Raw genomic sequence first — 24,900 nt, 5'->3', positions numbered from 1 at the left:
AAGCAAATCCACTCATGCCTCAACCAGCAGCTCAGGTACAGAGAAATGAATCTTCACTGCCTCCAACCTGATGGAACAAGTATAGCTTCACAAATAGGCATCCTCCATCACTGATTCAACATCCAATGCCACCTCACCCATAGAGGAATGCTTCAGCCTGAGGTAATAGTAGCAGAAATCCTCCCCCCTCATAAGATGCTTATAACCTAGATCCTCGATCCCAGCCACGAGTTGTAAGCTTCGCAAATGGGAGCTACTGAACAGAGAGTCAGCATGGAAGCGGGCATGAAAGCGGCCTAAGGAATCATTTATGCTCCGCACAAAGTCTTTTCTCCAACCCACAATCTAATCTGCATTATCATCTGAACTCACAAAGAGGACATCTAGCTCGCCACGATGATTTTAGTTATACTCAAGTCAAGGGAGATCCGTCTATTGTACACGACAATGGGAATGTCCCTCCTAATTAAGCTCAAGCTTGGAGGGATAATAACCCATCTAACGCATACAACAGGGTGGGAAATGGTAACCAACTTCCAAATAACCTAGAGACCAAGGATCCAACCCTCGAATGGCTAGCACTACAAGAAAAAATAGTATTCATAACACTTAAAAACTGCTAACCAGGAGTATTGATAACGCTTCTGAAAACGCTAACATATCCCCTGTTATTAAAAGTCATATCTTTTCTATAAAAGTATTCGAATGTTATGTTCGATGTTATCTTAAACTATTCAATAACACATTTTTAGTTGCTATAATATTCAAATAATAACATTTAATTAGAGTATTTGGTTATAAATTTGAAGTTTAATCTTATACTTTTTGCATAACACTTTTCAACTGTTACATTTGATTATTTTGATAGTGTTTTTAGTTTGTTATATTATATAAATCATAACGATTTGTTACGCTTATGACAAGTTTCTAAATCATAACATATTAAAAGTCCAGTAATAAAATTTTGTTACTTTAGTTTGGATAATATATTTTAAATTTTATTATGATAAGGATACTTATAAGGTTTTTTTTTAATTAAAAGATTTTCAATATTGTATTTTTATTAAAAAAAAATCAAAATTAATCATAAAATGTAATTCTCAATATATTGATAAACCATAAGTATTACATTAAACAATAACTAATTCAAACCACGGATGTGTCTACTTCATGAGATCTTAGTTCTAACTTAAGTTTGAAAGCATAACATAATAAAGTTTTATAATCTTGAACATTTTTTACTTCAAAAATGAAAAAAAAATTACAAGATACACAAAAGTAAACCATGCATGAAACTTGTTCCATCCTTCAATTCATCATCCTTTGTGCACTTGTCTTTGTTGTGAGTCCATTTTCTTAGCTACAACAAAATTTAAATAATTAATGCTTCAACTTAAAGTTAATAGTAAACTAAAAGAGTAAATAAAAAAAGTTAATTACCTAATTATGACTTTATCAGCAGGCCATGCAATTATACTACCAATAGCATCTTCTATAGTAGACATAACTGTTGAAGGCCTCCACAGAAATGCATCATTCTTTCTCACAAGATCTATCCCCACTTTCATAACGTAGCCAATTTTTATCCAACGTGATCACCAACTTAATTGTCCTGTTCTAACCAACAAAAAGAAAAAATTTGATAAGACTATGTAATGGTAAATACATAATTGTATCAACCAAAATATACTATATGATTTTATTTTTAAAATTACGTGATTTTGAGTTGAGAAATGAATTTCCATTTGTTCTTGTTCATTTTCAAAACCAGTTTCGAATTCACTTTTTTTTTGGTCAATTTGTGAATTTGAGCTTTGAATTACGTGATTTTGATTTTGATTTTGGAGTTAAGAAATGAATTTAAGCTGAGCTGGTTTAATGGTTTATTCATTTGTTCCACTTGTTCTTGTTCATTTTTATAAAAAAAAAAATGAAAAGAAGAGGGGTTTAGCTTTAATGGGTAGTGATTTGTTCTTTTTTAACTTTCTTGTAGAGTGAGAACAATGGCAAATTCATCATTGGGAGTAGAACTTGTCCATGAAAATGGGACCCAGCAGGTTGTTGAGGTCGAGTTGCTCCCTGTTGGTTAAATCTGATTTTACCCCACTACACATGGAAGATGAACTTAAAATCCATATCTCTAGATAGCAGACCCCACTAAATTTTAGAACATACACTGTTTGTATAATTTACATAATTATAATGATAAGTCACTTTTGTGAGCAGTTACTTTACTAAACGTCAATTGTGCTGGTTAATGTATCTTTCTTGGGCATTAAAAGATATTGATAAACTTAATCACTTTTGTTATTATCTTGTTCATATTGATTTTGACAAATATCTGCTTTTTTGAATTGTTTACTGGATCCCTGAAACTCCCAGTACAATTCCTGCAAATGCTTCACACCGAGTCGGCATTGGCGCGGTTTTCATAAAGGATGGAAACCAGGTATTACTTATCTAATAGTATTAGATGGTTAGATAGGATTGGACAGGTCATAATTAACACAACACTCTAACTAATCCTCTACCATCAAATTATTTAGTCTTATTGCTAAACTTGAGATAATTCAGTCATTTCCAATCCCCATCTTATATATGATAGCTTTCTATCTAACTTATTTTCTAATAAATTTTGGTTGGCCAATTGTACGCCCTAATTTTCCACGGGCTATTAGCGAGCTGAGATATGACATAATTATATCAGCCACGTGGATACCACGTGGCCAGAGCTACTGTTGTCGGTCCTACCTCTTTAGCTCGAGGTAGCCAAAGGTTTATCAAGATTATTTAAGGGCCGAATCAGAAATATGAAGACTGCGAGTCAAGAAGGCATCCAGCTTGAGGCACGAGCTGGAGTTGGAAGCTGTGACCCTTTATAAAGTCAACCACGCAATGTAAACATGCATATATCAGACATCACGTGTCTGATATATCCCTGAATTCTCGGACACGCAGCAGGAACGTGCGTGTTCAGGCACCCACGACTGGGTTGGGCCGTGCGACCCATTGTCCCCCTTACCTATTGATTAGACCACACTTCATTTGTCAGGTTTTAGGAATTAATCATGAATGTCACAGAAGTGACATGATGGGTAGGAAGGTCACGGGATGGCCCCCCTTACCAACCCCCAGGTGCCCTCTCCTATAAATATGGAGACCCTGGGAGTTGCAAAGGGTTGGATTCTATTGTATAACAAAATACCCTGTAAAGAATACCAGAAATATACCAATAATATTGGCTAGTGGAGTAGAAGGATTTTAACCTTTGGACCACCTAAAAACGTATTGGTGCCATCAGTTCATTTTAAGATCATTCATCTGTTTCGGTTCATTACTCAGCACTAATCCCTTTCTCTTACTTTCTTAATTACCTGTTGGTGAAGAACCGCGTCAACACCAATGATTAACTCATTTCTTTTTTATTCTTTTGTCTTATTTTTCTTAATCATATCCAATACTATTCTACCCTATTTACTAAACGAGAAACTAGGTCTCAAGGAAATATTATATTAAAGAAAGTGATTGTGTAGAATAGCTCTTCCAAATTTGAAATCTACTATGTGCATATGAAGGGGTGATTTGAAATCTCTTGGTCTTTTACTTCATATTGTACAATGATAGATTTTCTTCTATCAGTTGCTTGTAGTGCAAGAAAAGGTTGGCATATTCAAAGGATCAGGTCCGTGGAAAGTTCTTACTGGAGTTGTTGATGAGGTGTGTAAATTTGTTGTGTTTTTTCTTTTTCTGGTTTATACTATTTTCCTTGAAAAGACATTTAAGCAAGCTCTTTAATCTATAGGGGGGATATTTTTCAGACAGCAATAAGAGAAGTGAAAGAGGAAACTGGAGTAAGTCATCAGATGTGTTCATTTATTTTGTTAATAATTTCTATCTATTTAAGCCACTGTCAAAGTGGTAAATATATATACTTTAGTTAGTTCCTTGTAATCTCATAAAGACTGATGGTTTGCATTTCACTTCTTTAGATTGATACAGAATTTTTGGAGATATTAGAATTGAAGTAATGAAGTTTATATTATCTAAAGTAATTGAAATTTTGACAGGAAATGGAGTTGTTGTTTCCATATGATAGATGGAGTAGGTGAAGATTGGAAATGGAGTTGTTCTTATAATGGAAATAGGCAGTTAGAATTTCAATAATATGAGATTCTCCAATGCAAAGAAATGAAGATGGACTTTATACAAAGTGGCTTGACTCCTGAGATACAAAAAGTTTTTGTTTGAGACTTTTCTTCCCAGTTCTACAAAAAACCATGCACCAGCCATTTTTTTTCTTCACAGGAAGACTCTTACAGCAATATTATGGCCTACACATCATTGATATCTTTACTTTGTTTGTGGATACTTAGCTCAAGTACACATGGGAAGATTTTCCTCTTAAATTCATATTTCAAAAGTAGGGTAGCTCTCCACTAAAGAAATAATGCTTTGTGTGTTTAATATTAGATACTTAAGAGAACTCAAGAAAGACAGCTCTGAAAGTCACTCATGTGATTTGCTTCCACAGTTCCACATAGTCTGAGGTTTAGTATCTTTTAAGTACTTAATAACTGTTGTTTGTAAAAAAAAAAATTGGGTAATTAGGTATTAATCAAAATGTTTTGTACAATTTCGTTATGTTATATTACCTTCCTGTCACATTCACTTTTGACATTTTATTGTCACCAAGGTGCTGAGTGAGGTTTTAATAGTACCTCTTTTTTTCTTCCAAAATTTGTTTTGTTTTGATAAATTTTGGTTTGAAAATGTTTGCAGTACTATATGAATTTTAGGGTTTAAAAGACTCGACTTAGGACTAAAATACTATACCTGCGTTTCGCCTCGGTTGAGGAAAACGCCTCGGTTCTATATTAAATTAGAAATTATTCCAGCCATATTTATTAACCAACCATCTACCATTATCAATTCAAAATATTCAAACAACACACAAGTTTTCTTCCTTATCTCGCTGCAACACACAAATTTCTTAGAACCTACTTCACTAAGATACACAAGTTCTCTCAACCTTCTGTTATCACCGCAACACACAATAATAATAATCGCAGGACCTACTTCACTGTGGATGAATATCTAAGATATTCAAACTCCTCTAACATTTACAAAATATATTAACAAAAATAAAAGAGAACATACCTCTTGCAAACTGTTGTAAATAAAGTTTCCTTCCAATTTGAAATCCAATAAAGCCACTAAAATGAAAGCAAAATTACATACCAATTAATAAACTATCAACATCATTCGACTTTTAATTAGGAGTCATCATTAAAAAAAAATTACAACTCTTACAACCAAGAAACTATCCAAACCCACTACAGAGTCCTTGGAAACTAGAGCTCACAAAAGAAAAAGAACAACAAAACTCTTAAATACAATGACAAGAGGCAGCAAAAGCAGTAGAAAAACTAATAGCAAAGGCCAACAATAATGCAACAGTTTGAAATAAAACAAACAATAAAAAGAAAGGCAGACACAACACACATAGAAAGAACAAAAAACCAAAAACAGTTTGTATTCCAATTTAAAAGGAAGAAAAAAAATCAGATTTATTATCAATACAAATAAGGGAAATGATAAATCCATGAAAGTTTGTTCTATCTTGAGCATATTCTCTACAATAATGAATACCTTGAAAGTGAAAAAATAGTCAAATGAACCAAACCTAGCTGAGATGAAAATATGAGATCCCTTTATAAATGCCTCAGTTCCCTAATGTTGCTTGTTTTCTTTTCTGAATTTCTACAAGAGTCCTAAAGAAATTTAAAAACTTATTAGAGAACCCAATAAATAAAAAATTCATGTCACAATTATCTCATATTGAAAGAACAACATGCTTATAAGATCAAAATAAAAATTACATGAACAGAGACATAGAATGAGTTTCATGGATAAACATGTGTGTTTTATTTGCAATTTTTATCAAACATGTGGTATACCATATAGTTATTATCATGCTCAAACTGATTTATTTATTTATTTATACAGTCTAGCCATGAATTATTTAATTTATATAGAGAGAGTATAGAGAAAACACAGCCAAGTAGCTCAAATGATCAGCAAGAAATTAATGTTACAATTATGTGAGAAGAGGATCATAATTATCTAATAAGAAAACTTATTAATGTTTTTTCCTACATACATAATACCTGAAAACCAATTATGAAATAAAGTGCATTATAATAAATTAAAATATTCAATTTGAGATTTTTAATTTTCTACACAACCACGTTATGTAGAAAATAACCACAACATACTTTGCACCTTTCTTTAACAATGCCTGCAAAAACTAGTTAATAATACATAAAAATTCTTAGAAATCCGCCTAGAGACTTGTTCAATAAAGAAAAAGATTTGAATTCATATAACTTCTCATACCTTTTGACAGCAAGAACCAAGCAGTGCTTGGCTGAGTATTGACCCTCAGACATCTCCTGAATATGGAATCTTCATTTCTGCATATCAGCAAAACATAGTCTACTTTTATATATACATATACATATGTGTGTATAATAAACTTAGCTTGAGAATCTTACCTCAACTGAGCATCTTAGATGCTTCTTAAGAAATCTCACACTCTTTGCCCAAGATTTAAAAAACAAACTTTCGGACAACCCACAAAACAAAACCAAAAAAAATTCAAATGAAAAGAAGGAACAAAATGTAAAAATGCATAGTTTTATGAGAAAAGCAAGAAAACATTTGAGTTGGGAAGTTGGGTTTTGATTGGGATAGGGGAAGAAGGAAGTCTGGTATCTACCTTAGCTTCACTTCCATCACAAAAACATACTCAAGCTCATTCAGTGACAACAACAACTTTTTCGCAGTTAACCCCCACCCCACCCCACCCAACAATGACTCCCCCAATTTTTCGCATCTAACCCCACGTGTCAAGATTCAGAATTATAGGTTTTCCCCTAAATTTTATCTCTTCTATACTCTTGTCTTGTGGTTTGTAAAAACAAAAAATTAATTTTTGGACACATTTTTGCAAAGTGATACTAAAACAGAGTCATTACCGTTAAAAACCGAGTATAGCTACTGATGCCCAGCTTCCGAATAGTGTCACTATTGACGCCAAGCATGTCACTTGCAAGACAGAATGAGAAAGAGAGAAAGAAAATGAAAGAGAGTGAATGAGAGAGTAAATGTAGGGAGGGACATCACAAAACCATCAAACACATTATAAATACATATACAAATAAATATATATTTATATTTTGATTATATGAAATCTGTATAAAAAAAAAATTCACCTCACAGAGATGTTCTTGCTTCCAGCAGGGGAGAATCGTTATGTGACGCAGAGATAGACGAGACAAAACCACAAAATTCACCGCCGTGGTGTGCTCCGGAAGCTCGCACCGATGTCGTGTGCTCTAGCGACTCGCGTGAGGCAGAGATAGACGAGACGAAACCAGAAATTAGTCTGTGAGAGAGAGTGAGTGGATGAGAATAACGTGGTTGTGTAGAAAATGAGTGTTAGAAAAAGAGGCAGAGAGACGAAACCAAAAATTTGGTTTAGGGATTCAATGGAGGCTAAGAGAAAGTAGAGAAATTCCGTGTCTCTGTTATTTTCATTTGGCGCCTAGTTATATTTCATATGGCGCTAAATAATTTGCATCCGTGTCTCTATAAAAATATGGTGGGATTCGTGTTTTTTTTTTAATTATCTATTAATAACACTTTTAAATATGTGTCCTTTTTTACTATAATATATACTAAAAAAATTTGTAGTGTGGCCTTAATGAAGGAGCAAATGAAAAGACTCATGTCTGGAAAGGACATTGATGATTGTGATTCTGATGAGGAGCTTGAGCCTTTCACTCCCCATATTGTGGCAACTCTATATCATGCTAGCTTCAGGATGCCGATCATGCCCACGTATAATGGAACCACTAATCCGTCCAATCACCCAGGGACCTTCAACACACTAATGATGGCCCACAATGTAAATGTCAACCTAAGGTGTATTTTGTTCCCCACAATGGTGACTGGACTGGACAAAATGTGGTTCAATAAATGTAAAAAAATATATATTCAATCATCTCCTGGAAAAAACTGTCTTCGAAGTTCAAGAGACAGTTTCGGGCTATAAAACAAACCCGAGTAGAGGCCGATTCATTGGCTAAATCAAGCAGCAGCTCGGTGAATCTTTGAAGGCATATCTCAACCGATTCACAAATGCAACGAGCCAAACAAGAGACGTTGTTGATAGCTCTAAGCTCATGGGTATGAGGATGGGAATTACCATAGGATGAGAATTGTGGAAATAACTCTAGAGAAAAGGAGTGAAAGGTGTAGATGAATTCTTGGCTGGGGCTCAAGAATAGATAATTTAGAAGAGGCAGAGTTTGTCGTTGCAGGAACCAGCCAGATCCCCGTTCAGCCCGCTGGAGTTGTAATGGATGCTACAACTGTGGCCCAACTTGCTACCTAGAATAACCAATTGAGGGGCAATAAACGGAAAGGGAATGGTGAGGGCAACCAGAACCAGTCCAAAAAAAATAAGCAGGGGGATAAATAAACCTCCATCTACACTACTTTTACTGATTTAATGGATACACAAGAGCATATTTATTTAGCTAACTCTACTCACCTTCCATGGAACAGGCTCGAGTCCATGAAGCATTAAAGGGCAAAAAAGATACCTAGCTAAATTATGTCGGTATCATAATGACATTGGTCACAACACTGACGATTGTAGTCAACTGAAAGATGAGATTGAGACTCTCATCTAGGCTGGACTGTTAGCACAATACGCTCAAAATAAGGTAGCTCCTAGTCAACCGGCGAGGCATAACCCTCAGCCAACTCAAGCAAGTCAAGCCAACCCTCAACCAGCTCAAGGAAATTAGATTATCCCTCCTCCTATTGAAGGATGGAAATTTCCACTATTGCTGGAGGGCCCCATTTAGCAAGAATGAGAAATGGAGCCCAAAAACGACATATCCAGGAGCTGAAGGCACATAATGGTGTCGAATTTGTAATGCAATAGAGGTTATCAAAGCAACAGTGATTGGAGAAATAACCAATCATTTTTACAGAAGAGGACACTAGCCACGTCCATTTCCTGCATAATGACCCGCTACTAATAACCATCCTGCTTGCCAATCGAAGAGTACGAAGGATATTTATCGACAATGGGAGCTCTATAAATGTGTTATTCAGGTCCACCCTTGAAAAAATGGGACTATCTATAGCCAATCTTAAAGCAACCTCTATGGATTTTCGGGAGAGGGAATGGTTGCCATAAGTAAAATTGAGCTCATAGTGGTGTTAGGGAATGACACACGAGTTGTATCTAAAATGCTTGAATTTGTATTAATCGACTACCTGGTCGCCCATAATGCGATTTTGGGAAGACCTGTGCTAATGGTGTTTCAAGTTGTAACTTCAGTTCGCCATCTGGCCATGAAATTTTCATCGTCCTTGGGGATATGCATTGTGAGTGGAGATTAGCTCACTACCAGGGAAATCTATAGCATTGCCATGAAGGGAAAATTACAACTTAGGCAGCAAGCCATGGTAATAACCGAGGAGAATGAGGAACCTCAGAAAATGATAGTTGCTGGAGAGGTGGAAGAACCTCCAGAAGTCAGAAATGAGATCGCCCGACCCAAAGAATTTGATCCGAGATCAGGCGAAGATAGATCTAAGCTCCAAGATTTAGAGGAGCTAGAGGAAATCATCCTCGACCCAGAAGTACCTTCGAAAGTGGTGAAGGTTGGGAAAAATCTCAAATTCGAAAGAAAGAAGGAGTTGGTCGAGTTTTTGAGAAGAAATCTTGACATCTTTGCCTGGTCACATGAGGACATGGTAGGAATTAGTCCGAGCATGATGATGCACACACTAAACCTGGACAAAAACGTACCTGCAAAGGCACAAAAATGTAGGTTGTTGGGAAAAGAGTGAGGAAAAGCTCTGGAGGAAGAGATAGCTTGCTTATTAAAGTGTGGATTCATCAGGGAAGCAAAATATCAGACCTGGATAGTCAATATTGTTTTGGTCCTGAAGCCCAATGGCAAGTGGAGGACCTTCATTGATTTATCTGACCTAAACAAGTCATGTCCTAAAGAATGTTTCCCACTACCGAGAATAGATCAGCTAGTTTACGCCACAGTTGGCCACGAGCTCATGTCCTTCATGGAAGCGTGTTCTGGATATAACCAGATCATAATGAACCCTATGGACCAAGAGCACACCAGCTTCATGACCGAACATAATGTATACTGCTACAAGGTCATGTCATTCAGGCTAAAGAATGTTGGCCCAACATATCAAAGGCTGGTCAATAAGATGTTTGTTAACCAGATTGGGAAAAACATGGAGGTGGTCAAGTCAAAGACTGCCAATGACCATGTGTCCAATCTGGAAGAATGTTTTGGCATGTTCAGAAAGTACAACATGAAGTTGAACCCTCAGAAATGTATCTTTGAGATGTCATTAGGGAAGCTCTTAGGGTTCATAGTCAATGCAAGGGGATCGAGGAAAACCCAGGAAGGATCAGGTCCTTGTTAGAAATGCCTTCACCAAGGTCGCGAAAACATGCACATAGCTTAAATGGAAAGGTCCTTGCCTCAAACCGATTCATATCAAAGTCCACGGACAAAAGTCTTCTCTTCTACAACTTGCTTAGGGAAAATAGATAGTTTGAATGGACATAAGAATGTGAACAAACATTTCAGGATCTGAAGAATTGTCTAGTTGAGCCCCATGTGTTATAAAAACCAACTGTTGTTGAAGTTTTATACTTATACCTAGTTGTAGCAGAAATCGATGTTGGCGCTGTGTTAGTTTGAGAGGAAAACCGAACACAAAAATGGGTGTATTATATGTAAAATAGGCATCTAGGACCTGAATCCAGGTATCCTCTAATCGAAAAACTCATGTTTGTTTGATCCTGGCCTTAACAAAACTCAGGTCGCATTTCCACTCCCACACTATACACGACTTAATCGATCAACCTTTAAGGCAGGTCTTGCAAAAACCAGAGACATCGGGGCATTGTTAAAGTGGGCCATCAAACTCAATCAGTTTGAGATACAATACAAACTACAAACAGCAATCAAAGGCCAAGCGCTCACTGACTTTGTGGCTGAATGTACCAGGTTCCACGACAAACCAATGAGGGAACCTGTACAAGAGTTGTGGAAACTCTTCGTTGATAAATGGTCAAATGAGAATGGGTCTAGAGTTGGAATAATTTTAATCTCACCCCGAAGGACATTGCTTTCCATACGGCTCTCAGATTTGGTTTCGATGCCTCCAACAACAAAGTGGAGTATGAAGCATTATTGGCTGGAGTTCGAATAGCAAAAGAGCTGAAAGTAAGAGCAATTCAATGCTTTAGTGATTATCAAGTCGTATTTGATCAAGTATTAGGGGGTTACCAAACTCGAGGAGTCAAAATGGCATCTTATCTAGCTAAGGTTAAAGGTGAATTTTCTGAATTTGAGTTCTATTCCAACGAGCAGGTCCCCCGCAAACAAAACACTAATGTTGACGCTCTAGCTCGCCTCGCCACTACTAAGGAAGCAGACACATTAAATGTGGTCTCTCCTCAGTAGCATACCCTCAAGCTAATGGGCAGGTCAAGGTAGTAAACAAAACCCTAAAGGCGAGCTTAAAGAAGTGACTAGAAGACACTAAAGGGCTATGGCCAGAACAGCTCCAGCAAGTTCTCTGGGCCTACAGAACCTCACATAGCACATCTATTAGGCACACACCCTTCTCTCTGACCTTTGGAAGCGAGGCTATGCTCGCAGTAGAAGCTCTAGTGACGTCGCATAGGCAAAGAACCTACAACTAGGATCGAAATGATGACCTGCTTAAGGCATCCCTGGATTTCATTGAAGAGTGGCGGGAGGAGTTCCAATAACAGCTCGCCCAATACCAGCAAAGGGTTATTCGGTGCTTTAATTCACAATTCAAAGGACGTAGACTTGAACTGGGTGATTTGGTTCTCTTGAGGGTATTTTTGGCTAACAAAGATCCTAAAGATGGTGCATTAGGACTCTCGGTTAAGTGGAGAGTTGGTCACATGGACCTGGAATGCTCTACATCTCAAAAAATACTATTAGTAATAGGACGACTTTGTTAGTTTTTAATATATATTTTTTCTTCCATGTAAGGCTTGTTTATAAAATTCGTTTTATTTTAATAACACACGATTGCTGCGTAATTTAAACATGGAACTGATATCTTATCTTATTCTTGTATTGTATCACAAGCTCATTTTTTAAAAGCGAACTAGAATATTCATAAATTTTGATCACTTGAGGGCATATAACTCTCAAAAAATATTTGAAGTATTCAAAAAATTTAGATAAAATTTGTGCAACTTAGAATTTGGAAAATTGATTATTCTACGGCTTTTCAGAGCTCAAATTTTCAAAGAAATTTCGAATACGAACTAAGTTAAGAAAATTCAAAGTAAAACAAAACCTAGAATTCAACTAGGAAATCCTGGATATAACTAGGTTCAAGGCTTGATTCTTAATAGGTGTAACACTATTAGGCGAACAAACTCCTATATATAACCAGGTCTTCGACTAGAATTAACTGGTCGAGCCATCAGACATTTATCTCGATCTAAAGTTTAAACCCTTTGACTATGCAAATTTACAAGGACCTAAAAAAAAAGAGTTCATAAACATGGCTAGATAATAAAGGGAACAAAAAATAGATCAGAAATTAATAAACATGTACGAACGTAAGTATGTGAATAACTCAAGGAAAAATAACCTTGAACTGAGCCCGGAGAAGATTGTCTCAGCTTTTGAAAGCTTAATTATAAAGGATTCAAAGAACCCAAAATGAAAAATAAAAATAAGAAGAAGAGGACGCCCTAGACGTCACTGAGCTCCGACAACTTGCCCAAGTGACATCACTTCTTCATTACCCCCTTCAGTAGCTCCAGAAGCCTCTACGGTCTTGGAGGGATCTTGCGATAGTAAGTTTTGGAACCTGGCGAGGTATCGCCCCCAAAGTTCTACGTCCAGAAATGAGAAGTCTCCTTCCTGGTTGTACGCCCAGCAATGATATAGCATTTCCTCCAGAGAGCCCATTACCTCGACAACCTCCTGCTGGGTCTTCTCAACGTCTTGCTTGGCCTTCTCAGCATCTTGTTTGGCTCTCTCCTCGACCTCGTACAACTTCTTTTTAAGAATGTCAACTTCCTCAAGTTTCTTGTTGAGGTCATCAATCTCGACTTGCAGCTAGTCTCAGCGCTGGCTCACCTCGATGACCTGTCCCTTGGCGATTCTCTCATTGTTCTTGGATGTCGCCAAAGCGGCCCTGACCTAGTATCTTTGAGCTTGGAATTGGTCGATGCCGTGGATTTGGGATAGACAAGAATACAAAAGATAAATATATAGCAGGGTTTTTTCGCGAAAGAAAAAAAAATGATGTGCAGAAAGAAGAAGGAGATAACTTACAGTCAGATTCATTCCTAACGCCGACTCCAGGAAATTCTCCGAGGAATGCTCCTCTATGGGTCTTAGGTCCTTGATGTTCACCTCTTTGGCATGGCCCACCAGGTTATTTTTCATCTCATGGAGGGACCAACGAAGTGCTTCTGGGATCCTTCTGACCTCGAGCGGCATAACTAGGAGCTGAACAGATGGGGCCTCGCCTTGTATAATTTAAGGAATCGGAGTAGGTTCGCAAGGAAGAGGCAGAGGAGCTTTGCGAATGGTAATTATGGTTACCTGAGTTGGCGACTGCTTCGATTGCTGCTGTTTTTGGGTGGAGCTAGTATCTTTTCTTTTGCAGAGGAGCCAGTGGCAGCTCCAGCTTCGGAGGTGGCTTACTTTGATATTCCCTTCCTCTTGACGACGGGTCCAGCTCTGCCCCCAGCAGGCTTTAATCTATAAAATATGCACGCAAGTGTACGTGGTCGTGTCAAGTAATAAATTCTAGAAGAACGGATATCGTCCCACAAAGACTATTAACCAATTACCAATAATTGCTTTTAGATTTTTATTTGGTTGTCGAAAATAAAGTGATTTTTAAACTAAGACTTAAAATTGAAATAAACTTTGCAATAATAAAGAATGATTCAATAATTAAAAGCCTATGGTATTAAATTCATCAACTTTTCATTCTATTAATTTTATTAATCAGTTCTAAATTTCTTTCAATCTATTCTAATAGCAGGTTAACATAAATCGATTCCTATTCTTTTTCAAGATATAAGATCTCAACCTATATGCAGGTTTTCTACATCTCTGTGATAAACTTAGACATACAGCAGGCATTAACCATAGAAACCTAATTGCTAAACAAGCCATACAGGTACTTTCATCCAATATGTAACCTATGTCTATATAATGATAGCATATTCAATTCTCATCTTTCAAATTTTGAATCAAAATCATAAATCAAGCAAATATTGATATGATATTTACTAGCATTAAGTAAACACTATATAAATTAGAATAAAAAAGAAGAATCAATAGAACATCATAATAACATTAAACAGAAATCCAAGCAACTACATTGATCCCTAGATAAAAGTGTTTAGTTCATATCAGACATGACTAAAACAACAAAATAATTATTCAGAAACATAAAATTCAAAGACTTGAAGAAGAAATAAAAAATGTGAAAGTGCAGAAAAACTTGTCTCATAATCAAATTTAATCTCTAAAATTGTAATTAAATTCTAACCTAACCCTAATTAAGCCCTAACGTATGAATTAATACCAAAAAAACACGATTTCCTCTTTTTTCATAGGCAGACCGCGACTTGGCCTTTCCTAGGTCGCGGCCTGTATCTTTTTAAAGCTCTTCAAAATCTGGTTTGCCCTCCAGGCACCGCAGCCCTCTGAACTCAGGTCGCGGCCCGCCTCTCCATCGTCCTCCTGGATTCACCTCTGACTTAATCTAGAGCTGCGACTCTATAGACAAAGTCACGACTCTAATTCCTTTCAACAACCCTTCTGTCTCTGATTTTGCTAGAGTCGCAGCCCTTAAGCCCATGCCACGACTCTAATTCTATTTTTTCCCAAATTTTAACCTTTTGACATCCTTCCTTCATCAAAACTTATTATTATTCATCCTTAGCACCAATTTGAGTCAAACAACCACCAAAAGCTCCATTTTTCCACCATTTCCTCTTCTTTTCACTTTTATCTCATGATCCAAAGTACCGACCTATAACAAAGACAAACACAAGTGTAATCTTGCATAAAACAAACATAATGACTCGAGATTACCACAAAAACACATTCTAAAACGACACTAAAATGGAGTTATCAAACTCCCCCAAACTTACTCTTTACTTTCCCTCGAGTAAAGAACTCAACAATAAACAGACTCGACTAAAAACCTAAACAACAATGCATTACAACAAATTTGATATACAATGACTCCCTACAATGTCTTACACCATTGGTGTAAGACATTAAAACTTATCATGGGTTTTAAATGTCTAATGGTGTAAGACATTGAAAGTTTTTATTAATGGCTATAATTGGAAGACATTAAAAATGGTGGAAGACGTTGGAAATAGGCTGAAGAAGTGGCTAGGAGTACATCCAACGTTGACTTTCAACCTCTCCCACTGGGAGACGTGGGAAGTCTCCCACCTCTCCCAGTGGGAGACGTGAGACCTATACCTACAATGACCCTGCCTACAACGTCTTCCCAATTAGGAGACATTGCAGACTTTCAATGTCTCCCAAATAAAGTCATAAAACCCCTACTTTGTTGTAGTGATGACACTTGAATCAAGCCGACAACAATAATTCACGCCTAAAGCTATGAAGACTAACACACTTATATGATCTTCAAAAAATCAAGTTATATTCCAGAATTTCATTCAAAACATTCTTCTATTTCACTCAATTCCAAACAAAAATAAAAGCTCTCAAAATCATGGTTAATAAATAACATCTATTCGAATCAATTCATGCTCACCAATTTTTTTTCATTACAATCAATTAATATCATTATCCCATAAGCTGGCTATACTTACTTATCTCCACTAATGTAGAAAACACATGCTCAAAAATCAATAGGACTTTCACAGCTTATAATTTAAAGGGCTCGGGTAAAGGTAGATGAAATAGTCATTTAAGCTCAAAATATACCATAAGCACTCAACCAAACAATTCAACTTTTTATCCACTCAAAAACTAAAAAAAAAAAAGCAATCCCAAATTTCCCAATATTTCTTATTTTGAGAGAGAATTCATAAAGTGGTTTTTTTTTCTTTTCTTTTCTTTTTCATTTCATTTCATTCTAATGATACTACACTCCCCAAAACTTATTTCTTTGTGTTTTCAATTGGAGTGTAGTTCATATTCAATATATTTTTTCTTTCTTTCTCTCTCAATTTTTTTCTTCTTCTATTGACACAAATTTCCAAATATAAACCCCATTACAAACCATCTCCCAATCACTTTTCATATGCTCATGGTATAGCAAATGGAAGGAAAAATAACAAAGTTTCAAATAAGCTCAAAATAAGTGTCAATCAAAAAGAATCAAATTAGGCTCAAAATTGGGTAACTAAGGATTTAATAAATCAAGATTGGCTTGAAAGGCGCAAACATTCCAAAGAATTGCCTAAATCACCTTCCTAAGCATGCATCATCTAGGATTTTGTCTCAAATAGCAAGCAAACAAGTTCTAGGATAACAAAATTTTCAATTTTTATCTATTATATTTTAAAAATTTAGCAAGCATAAATAATATTTAATCACACAAAACTTATTAAAAATCATGATTAAGCTCTCAATTATTCAAGTAGACAAATTAAAAAATGGAAAGAAATATTCAACCAAGCACACAGATTTTTATAACTTCATTCCCATTCAATTTATACAGCTCATCATTCAATCATATTATCATTGGCTAATCATTGTCAACTTGATTCAACTAACATTCTAAACAACCTAGACAAAACACACTAACACAAAAAAACACAACATAACATATAGAAAACAACAAATCCCTTCCCCCAAACTTAACCTAAACATTTTCCCCAATGTTTAAATAAAAGCTAAGGAAAAGAAACTTACCTAACACCTCAGACTGCTTAAAATGATACGGATTTAGATGGTGAATCAAAAATGGGGAAAGAAAAAATTTTGGGTTATCCCATAGTTCATTCTGTCGGAGCTCGAAGTAGCGTTGCAACTCAAATTAGTCTCATATTTAATATCAAATAAAAATAAATACTCAAAATACTAAAATTAAAATATTCATAATCCAAAACTTAAATAAAACTAAAAAAATGCAAATAAAAATATTGGAATGCCTCCAAATGCGCTGCCTCATTGTAGTGACATTCATTGCTATCCTCCTTAGGTTGTAAATATAAAATTATTCGTCAATGCATCAATAAGTGGTTGACGCCCATCATAAGTGTCATACAAGACAACTTGAAGGTTGTCATTTTGAATCCCCTTAAGCTTGGCTAGATTTGGAATTGATGAGCTCCAATGTTCAACTTGACTTTCTTTAGAAATATAAGCATGATGGATGCAAAGGAATGATGCTAATGGAGGTGGAGATGGTGGATTCAGCCTTTCTTCTTCACTTTGTTCAAACAATGTACCCACATCTTGGGTAGAAATAGCATTTTTCATTACTATTTTCTCTCTTTTTTCTTCATTCTTTTGAATTGACAAGGGCTCCATCTCCTTACCACTTCCCAAGTAAACCTCTTCACATTATTCTTTCCCCCTTGAATTTTCCAAATTCCTCAAGGGTGAATCTTGACTTTGAATTAAGGCGTCATTTTTAACCATATACTCCATGATCAATACCTCCAATGAACATGATTGAGCTGCTTGGTGAGGTTTCTCTTCTATGATTACTTCTTGAAAATTATCCTAATTTTCCTCATTTGGTCCTTGAGTGCAAGTGTTAAAAGTTGGCTCCATATTGTTACAATTGCTCACCCACCCTTGGTTTGTCATTGAACAATTCCAATACCACCATTCATTATATTCTACCATGTCTTCCAACATCCAATAGGCTTAATCAACGGATACTTGGTAGAAATTAGTGGTACCATCTCCTCTTTCTACCCATTCGCTTGCTTCGACATTCAACCCATTGAGGAAGACTTCTAATTGACATTCTTTGGACAAACCATGGTATGGGAACCTCATTGGCAAAGCTTTGTATCTCCACCATTCATTGTATAAAGGCTCATAGTCAAGTTGAACAAAATTCATGAGGACTTGCATATGAGACATCTCAAGTTCCTCGCAAGACAAGCAACAAATATAGAAAATAATAATAATAAAAGGAAAAAGGAAAAAATGAAAATAAAATATATAAACCAAATTAGAATCAAGAATCAATTATATTTGATATTGATTAAATAGTCCCTAGCAACAGCGCCAAAAACTTGATCTGTAAAATATGCACGCTAGTGTCCGTGGTCATGTCAAGTAACATATTCCGAAAGAACGGGTATCGTCCCACAGAGACTATTAACCAATTACCAATAATTTCTTTTAAATTTCTATTTGGTTGTCGAAAATAAAGTGATTTTTAAACTAAGATTTAAAATTGAAATAAAATTTGCAATAATAAAGATTGATTCAATGATTAACAACCTAGGGTATTAATTTCATCAACTTTTCATTCTATTAATTTTATTAATCAGTTCTAAATTTCTTTCTTTCTATTCTAATAGCAGGTTAACATAAATCGATTTCTATTCTTTTTCAATATATAAGATCTCAACCTACATGCAGGTTTTCTACATCTTTGTGATGAACTTAAACATATAGCAGGCATTAAGCATACAAACCTAATTGCTACACAAGCCATACAAGTACTTTCATCCAATATGTAACCTAGTCTATATAATGATAACATATTCAATTCTCATCTTTCAAATTTTAAATCAAAATCATAAATCAAGCAAATATGGATGATATTTACTAGCATTAAGCAAACATTATATAGATTAGAATAAAGAAGAAGAATCAATAAAACATGATAATAACATTAAATAGAATTCCAAGTGACTACATTAACCCCTAGATAGAGGTGTTTAGTTCATATCAAACATGACTAAAACAACAAAATAATTATTCAGAAACATAAAATTCAAAGACTTGAAGAAGAAATAAAAAATATGAAAGTTCAGAAAAACTTGTCTCGTAATTAATTTAATCTCTAAAATCGTAATTAAAATCTGACCTAACCCTACTTAAACCCTAAAGTATGAATTTATACCAAAAAAACACGATTTCCTCTTTTTTTTCATAGGCGGGTCGCGACTTGGTCTTTCCTAGGTCGCAGCCCGTGTCTTTTTAAATTTCTTCAAAAACTGGTTTGGCCTCCAGGCGCCGCGGCCCTCTAAACTCAGGTTGCGGCCCGCCTCTCCATGGACCTCCTGATTCGTCTCTGACTTCTTCTAGCGCTGCGACTCTATTGACCAAGTCGAAACTCTAATTCCTTTCAGCAACCCAATAGTCTTCGATATTTCTAGAGTCGCAGCCCTTAAGCCCATGTCGCGACTTTAATTCAATTTTTTCAGATTTTAACCTTTTGACATCCTTCCTTCATCAAAACTTATTATTATTCATCCTTAGCACCAATTTAAGTCGAACAACCACCAAAAGCTCCATTTTTCCACTATTTCCTCTTCTTTTAACTTTTTGGTCATGATCCAAAGTACCAACCTACAACAAAGACAAACACAAGCGTAATCTTGCACAAAACAAACATAAAGACTAAAGATTACCACAAAATACATTATAAAACGACACTAAAATGGAGTTATCAGGCTTGAAGGCACTCTTTAAGTCCATGTTTTCGTCTACAAAAAGGCAAGCAGAAGAGTCAAACCCAAGAAATTATTAGTCAAGATAACACAAAGTAAAGAACAATAGAACGAGAACCCTACCCTTTGAACTAGAGGAGGAATTTACTATGATCGGCTTTGGGTCATGAACCGGGCTGGGCAAAGCCTCTAACTCTTGGATTACTAGAGGAGGGGGTGATTCTAGTATTATTACATTGTGGGACCTACAGGGTTCGGGCTCTTCATCTGGAATAGACTCGTGCTTGACCTGCCTAATACTCGGGGTAAATATACCATGACACAAGGAAGGCCATGACAAAAGGTTTGTACCGTACTGTTCAAAAATAGTGGACCTAAAATGCAAGGTATTTTCTACCACTATAGTAAATTTGGGATAACTATAATCATGGCATACAACCAGCTGGTCAACACACTTAAGTAGGGTCACATTCAGGTCAGGATCAACCGGATGTCAACTCACGAGCTACCTCAGATTGAATTGGATTAGTCTAAAACTGGCAGCAACCCTGTTTATTTCTCTATATGGATTACCTTGGCCGGAGGTTCCGGCTGCTACCCCCGATTAAGCACGGCTTGACCAGAATCATATCTATCTTCAGGAAGTCTTCTTTTACACTCCAATTGTGTAACGGCCTGGATAGCAAAGGCCATTACACTGTGTATTTTAAATAGTGCTGGATTTGCTAATCAAGTCATTTTTATATAAACGTGTAACTAAGAATAATTAATGGATTAGGGTTTAAAAATTTTGATCATAGGAATAGTTGTTTTCCTTAAAAAGTTTGAGTTTGTACATGGGATCCCAAAATAAGTGTTTACAAGGCATTTACAACTTCAAAAGAAATTACAACATAAGTCGGCCTAAGCGGCAAAATTAAGTTTTGGCTCTAGTCCCTGGTTATTCATCGATTGTGGTGGTCGAGCAACTACAAATGTACACGCCACCCCTAAAGCTCTCCAACTCATAGCTGGTCCAGCTTCCCCTTTCTCTTACCTGCACCACATTGCACCTTTGAGCCAATGCTCAACAAGAAAACTTAAATCAACAGATTCAATAAGCAACAGAACATAAAAAATAAATTTAGCAGTAATCATCTGCTCGAAAAAACACATAATCCATGTTAACAATCAATGGGTTAGACAAGTGCAGTTATTTAGGTGGCGTTTGAGCTAGACAAGTGCATATTGCACCCCGAGCGTGCCCTAGCCAAATGGCTTGCATTTCGCACGCTTATTTCCATCCTCGGTGCCCTTAGGTCGAGCTATTAGATTAGATATAATCAAACATATAGATTGCATAACACACAATTAGATGCAGCATATACAAGCATGCCTAATCGAATAATCATAGTTACAACCACAGTCATATTCATTAAAAGGGGTCTGAGCCCCGATTACAACCAGGGTGCAGTTTTCTTACCTTGAGTCCCGAGTAGATAGTGTATGGAGATCCCGAGCATGATCCTTACTCCTGAGCCCTAGCGGTACAACCTAGTCACAATGTAATTACAAACAACCATCAATCACTTAGACTATTTAAGAGCATCAAGGTAAATTTCTAGCCTTTGGGATCTCAAATTCTACTAAACCGGGTAGTAGAATCCTTCCTGAGCCTTTTGGTTTGAGTTCCCGAGCTTAAAAACCCTTTGGCCAAAATTCTCTATTTGAGTCGCGTCCCCCACAAGCGCTGGACCCTCAACAAGTCAGAGAGAAAAATTCCCACTCAGCATCGTGGCACTAAGGTGGTTCAGTGAACCCCCTAGGCCTCTAAGTTCATGCGGGCCACGGCACTCCAAGTACAGCGCAACCCCGCGAACCCAGAAATTCTAGGGTTTTCCTGTGTTTTCCCCAAGCCAAAATCATAAAAATTCACCCCAAAAGTGAACAAAAGCCACAATTGAACCCCAATACCTCAATACTACACCTAAGGCAACACAACCACACCAATCACTAAACCAAAACTCTAACACAGCTCAAAATTTACTCCTTTAGTTCAAAACTCAAGAGCACTAAAATAAACAGGTCAAAACCTAATCAGAATAGAATTGAAGCTTACCTCAACGAGAATCACGACCCCTGAACTGAACCTCAATCAATCCCAGCCTCTAGCCTTCAATTTCCTAAGCCAAGCTCCTTCAAAATGATTCAAGCCCCAACCAAGCTTCAAGGGAGAGAGAGAAACGTGAGAGATAGAGAGAGAGAAAGAGTGGACTGATGAAGTGTTTGTTCTACTTGGTTCTAGGATTCCTAAGGTTCCTAAGTGGCTAAGGCAATCCAAGGCTAGGGAAAAGACCAAATTGTCCCTAGCCTTAACCTTGGTTCTCTAACGTCCCCAAGGGAAAAATCGTCTTTGTACCCCATTTTCCACTAATCCTCAAGTAGCCCTATAAATTCCCAATTAATCTCGACAAACCCAGATAATTACCAAATAACTACCCATCACTCGATAAATCCCGACTACGCACTAAGTTTCCTCAAATACCCCTAGGCTCACCCCGAGCCGGGTATTTGACCCTGTTATGACTTTTCCGCTAACCTGCTCACTAGGATTTCCTCAAGCTGAATATCTCAAATATATCCACATAATAATGTGGTCTCAATCACATAACACATAATTACATTTATACCCTCAACGGGTCAAAATTACAAATATGTCGTTATTAACAAAACGGGCCCACATGTATTTAATGCACCTAAACATGCATAAATATTCATACTACCATATAATTCACATATGCCACATAATCACACATATATTTAATTAATTTCACATAATTTCCACATAAATCCAATTAGGCCCTCCCGGCACACTAATCAAGGCACTAAGCCTTATTAGCAAATTTTTGACGTTACAAATTGTGTGACCTCCTCTTCCTCATCAACCTCCTCAGCGACTGCAAGGAGCTCCTGGGGAAGAGGGAGCTCGGGGAGGGGACCTCGGGCCCTGATGGTCAGCGTCTAATCCTCCCAGATCAGCTTGAAAGCCACTATGGTGGCATCATTCACCACCATTCAGAACTCTTTCTCCTTGGTAGGAGAACTGGCCAAAATCTCATATTGAGCTCCGAGGGTCTCTGACCGCCTCGTTCTCTTGTATATAGTTGAAAAAGGTAACAACTCAATCAGAATAAGTTGTAACTTGGTTAAGATAAGGAATTCAAGTACAAAGTTCAAAAGGATGAGAAACTTATGAGGATGGTTGAAGTATTGATGAGTGCAATTCTTGAACTCGTTTGACATAAATAATTGGTCCTTATAGTCATTCAGGTGGCTGGGGAGGTCGATGATGAAGGCTGTGTTGGGGAACCTGGTGTAATAGCACTCACCTCGACTCTTTGACTTTGGATTGGCCTTGAGGCAGAAGAAATACATAATATCGGCAGGGGTTGAGACCTCCCACTCATGCTTCAAAAATAAATACTTCAACCCCGCCAGGAGTCGATACAAATTCGGGAGGAGCTGGAGCGGTGCCAATTCAATGTAGTTTAAAAAAGGTATGAAGTACTGGTCCAGGGGAAGGAAGGCACCTGCCTTCAGGTGCTCATCACTCGAAGCCCCAAATTTATCCTGGAGCAGGGTACAGCTCTGCTCTCCATCCAATGGATGGCGGGCAACAAGTATTTTGGAGTCTGTCTCGATCCCGTGCTCAGTAAGATTTTTTTCACCTTGCCCTGAGTCTTTATTCGAGATTCGATATGCTCAGCCTCGAAGAAGGTTTCGAGGCCAACCACGACCTGCCTATCCACCACTAGGCCAAAGTGGGGAATATGGGTCTCGGAGGTGACCTGCTTATTTTTATTATGGGAGGAGGAGCTCACCACTGATTTCTTCTTCTGACTAGCATTAATTTAGTTTTCCTGGTGACAAAGCAGCCTATTAGAGGTGACCTATGATATAACCTTGCTTTGATAACAGAAGTGAGGGTAACCTGGAGTTTTGGATTTGGTCTACTTGACCTATGTAATGTCCTAAATTTGCAAATAAGGCTTAGAACCTTGATTAGCGTGTCGGGATAGCATAATTGTATTTATATGTGAATTTAATTGAATATATGTGTTATGTGATTGAGACCACATTATTATGTGGATATATTTGCAATAACTAGCTTAAGTCGATCCTTATGAGCAATTTGGCGGAAAAGTCACAACGGGGATTTATACCCGACTCGGGGTGAGCCAAGGGGTATTTTGGTAGTTTTTTGTATGTTGGGAATTATTGGAATATTGTTGAGGATAATTTTGGTGTTTGGACGAATAGAGGATTTAATCGGGAATTTTAGGGTGTTAATTTGAGGTTTAGTGGGAATTATAACTTAAAAACCCAAAAGCCCTTGAGAGTAGCTTAAGGATTTTGTCAAAGGAAGGGGCAAACGAGTCTTTAACCAAGGAATTAGAAAAACTAACTAAGTCTGAAACTTAGTCCCTCCTTACACGTTCTAGCCTTTTCTCTCTTACACTATCTCCAGTTTGGTTGTTTTGAGTTCTCAACCACAATTCCATCCAAAAGCTAAGTGTTGAAGCAAGTTTGAAGATTTTGAAGGAGAATTGAGCATCAAGGAAGGGTTTAGCAGTAGCTAGGTCATGTCTCACTCATTGGAAATCAAGGATTTCACCCTTAAGGTATGTGCTTTTTTGTGTTCTTCATGGTTCTTGATCACTTTTGAGAATTTTGTTAGTTTAGGCTTAAACTGATGTGTTTAAGTTATGTTTGTGGGTGAGTTGAGTATAGAAATATGTTTATAAGTTCTATTGGTTTTGGTTTTGTGATTTGAGATGGGATTTTCGGACTATGAAGTGGAGGTTTTTGAACCTTAGAACTTTGAGATGGCAAATTGTGTTCTATGGAGATTTTGGTGTGATTTTGTGGTAATTTGATGTTGATAGTAGCTTATTTAAGTTGTATGAGGTGTTTTGTGGTTTGTAGCCTACTGGAAATACTTGTTTTGGGCGAGTTTCAGGTCTGATTTTGCAGGGGAATCGCAGTTCTTGAATTTGGGGAAGAACACTTGAGTTTCTGGGTAATTTTGGGTTCCTGGCGACCTAGCGCGACCGCACTAGGTTGTGGCACGACCACGCTAGGGT

General features: G+C 36.9%; 1 pseudogene; it reads left to right on the top strand.

Annotated features, from left to right (window-relative positions):
* Positions 1–2,003: 2,003 nt before the first annotated feature.
* On the top strand, positions 2,004–4,028 carry LOC133792025 (nudix hydrolase 2-like; annotated as a pseudogene).
* The last annotated feature ends 20,872 nt before the right edge of the window (positions 4,029–24,900 follow it).

This window comes from Humulus lupulus, chromosome 7, assembly GCF_963169125.1.
Source record: "Humulus lupulus chromosome 7, drHumLupu1.1, whole genome shotgun sequence".
In the NCBI taxonomy this organism is placed as follows: domain Eukaryota; kingdom Viridiplantae; phylum Streptophyta; class Magnoliopsida; order Rosales; family Cannabaceae; genus Humulus; species Humulus lupulus.
The sequence above is the reverse complement of the archived record's forward strand: the minus strand, read 5'-3'. Positions and strand labels throughout refer to the sequence as shown.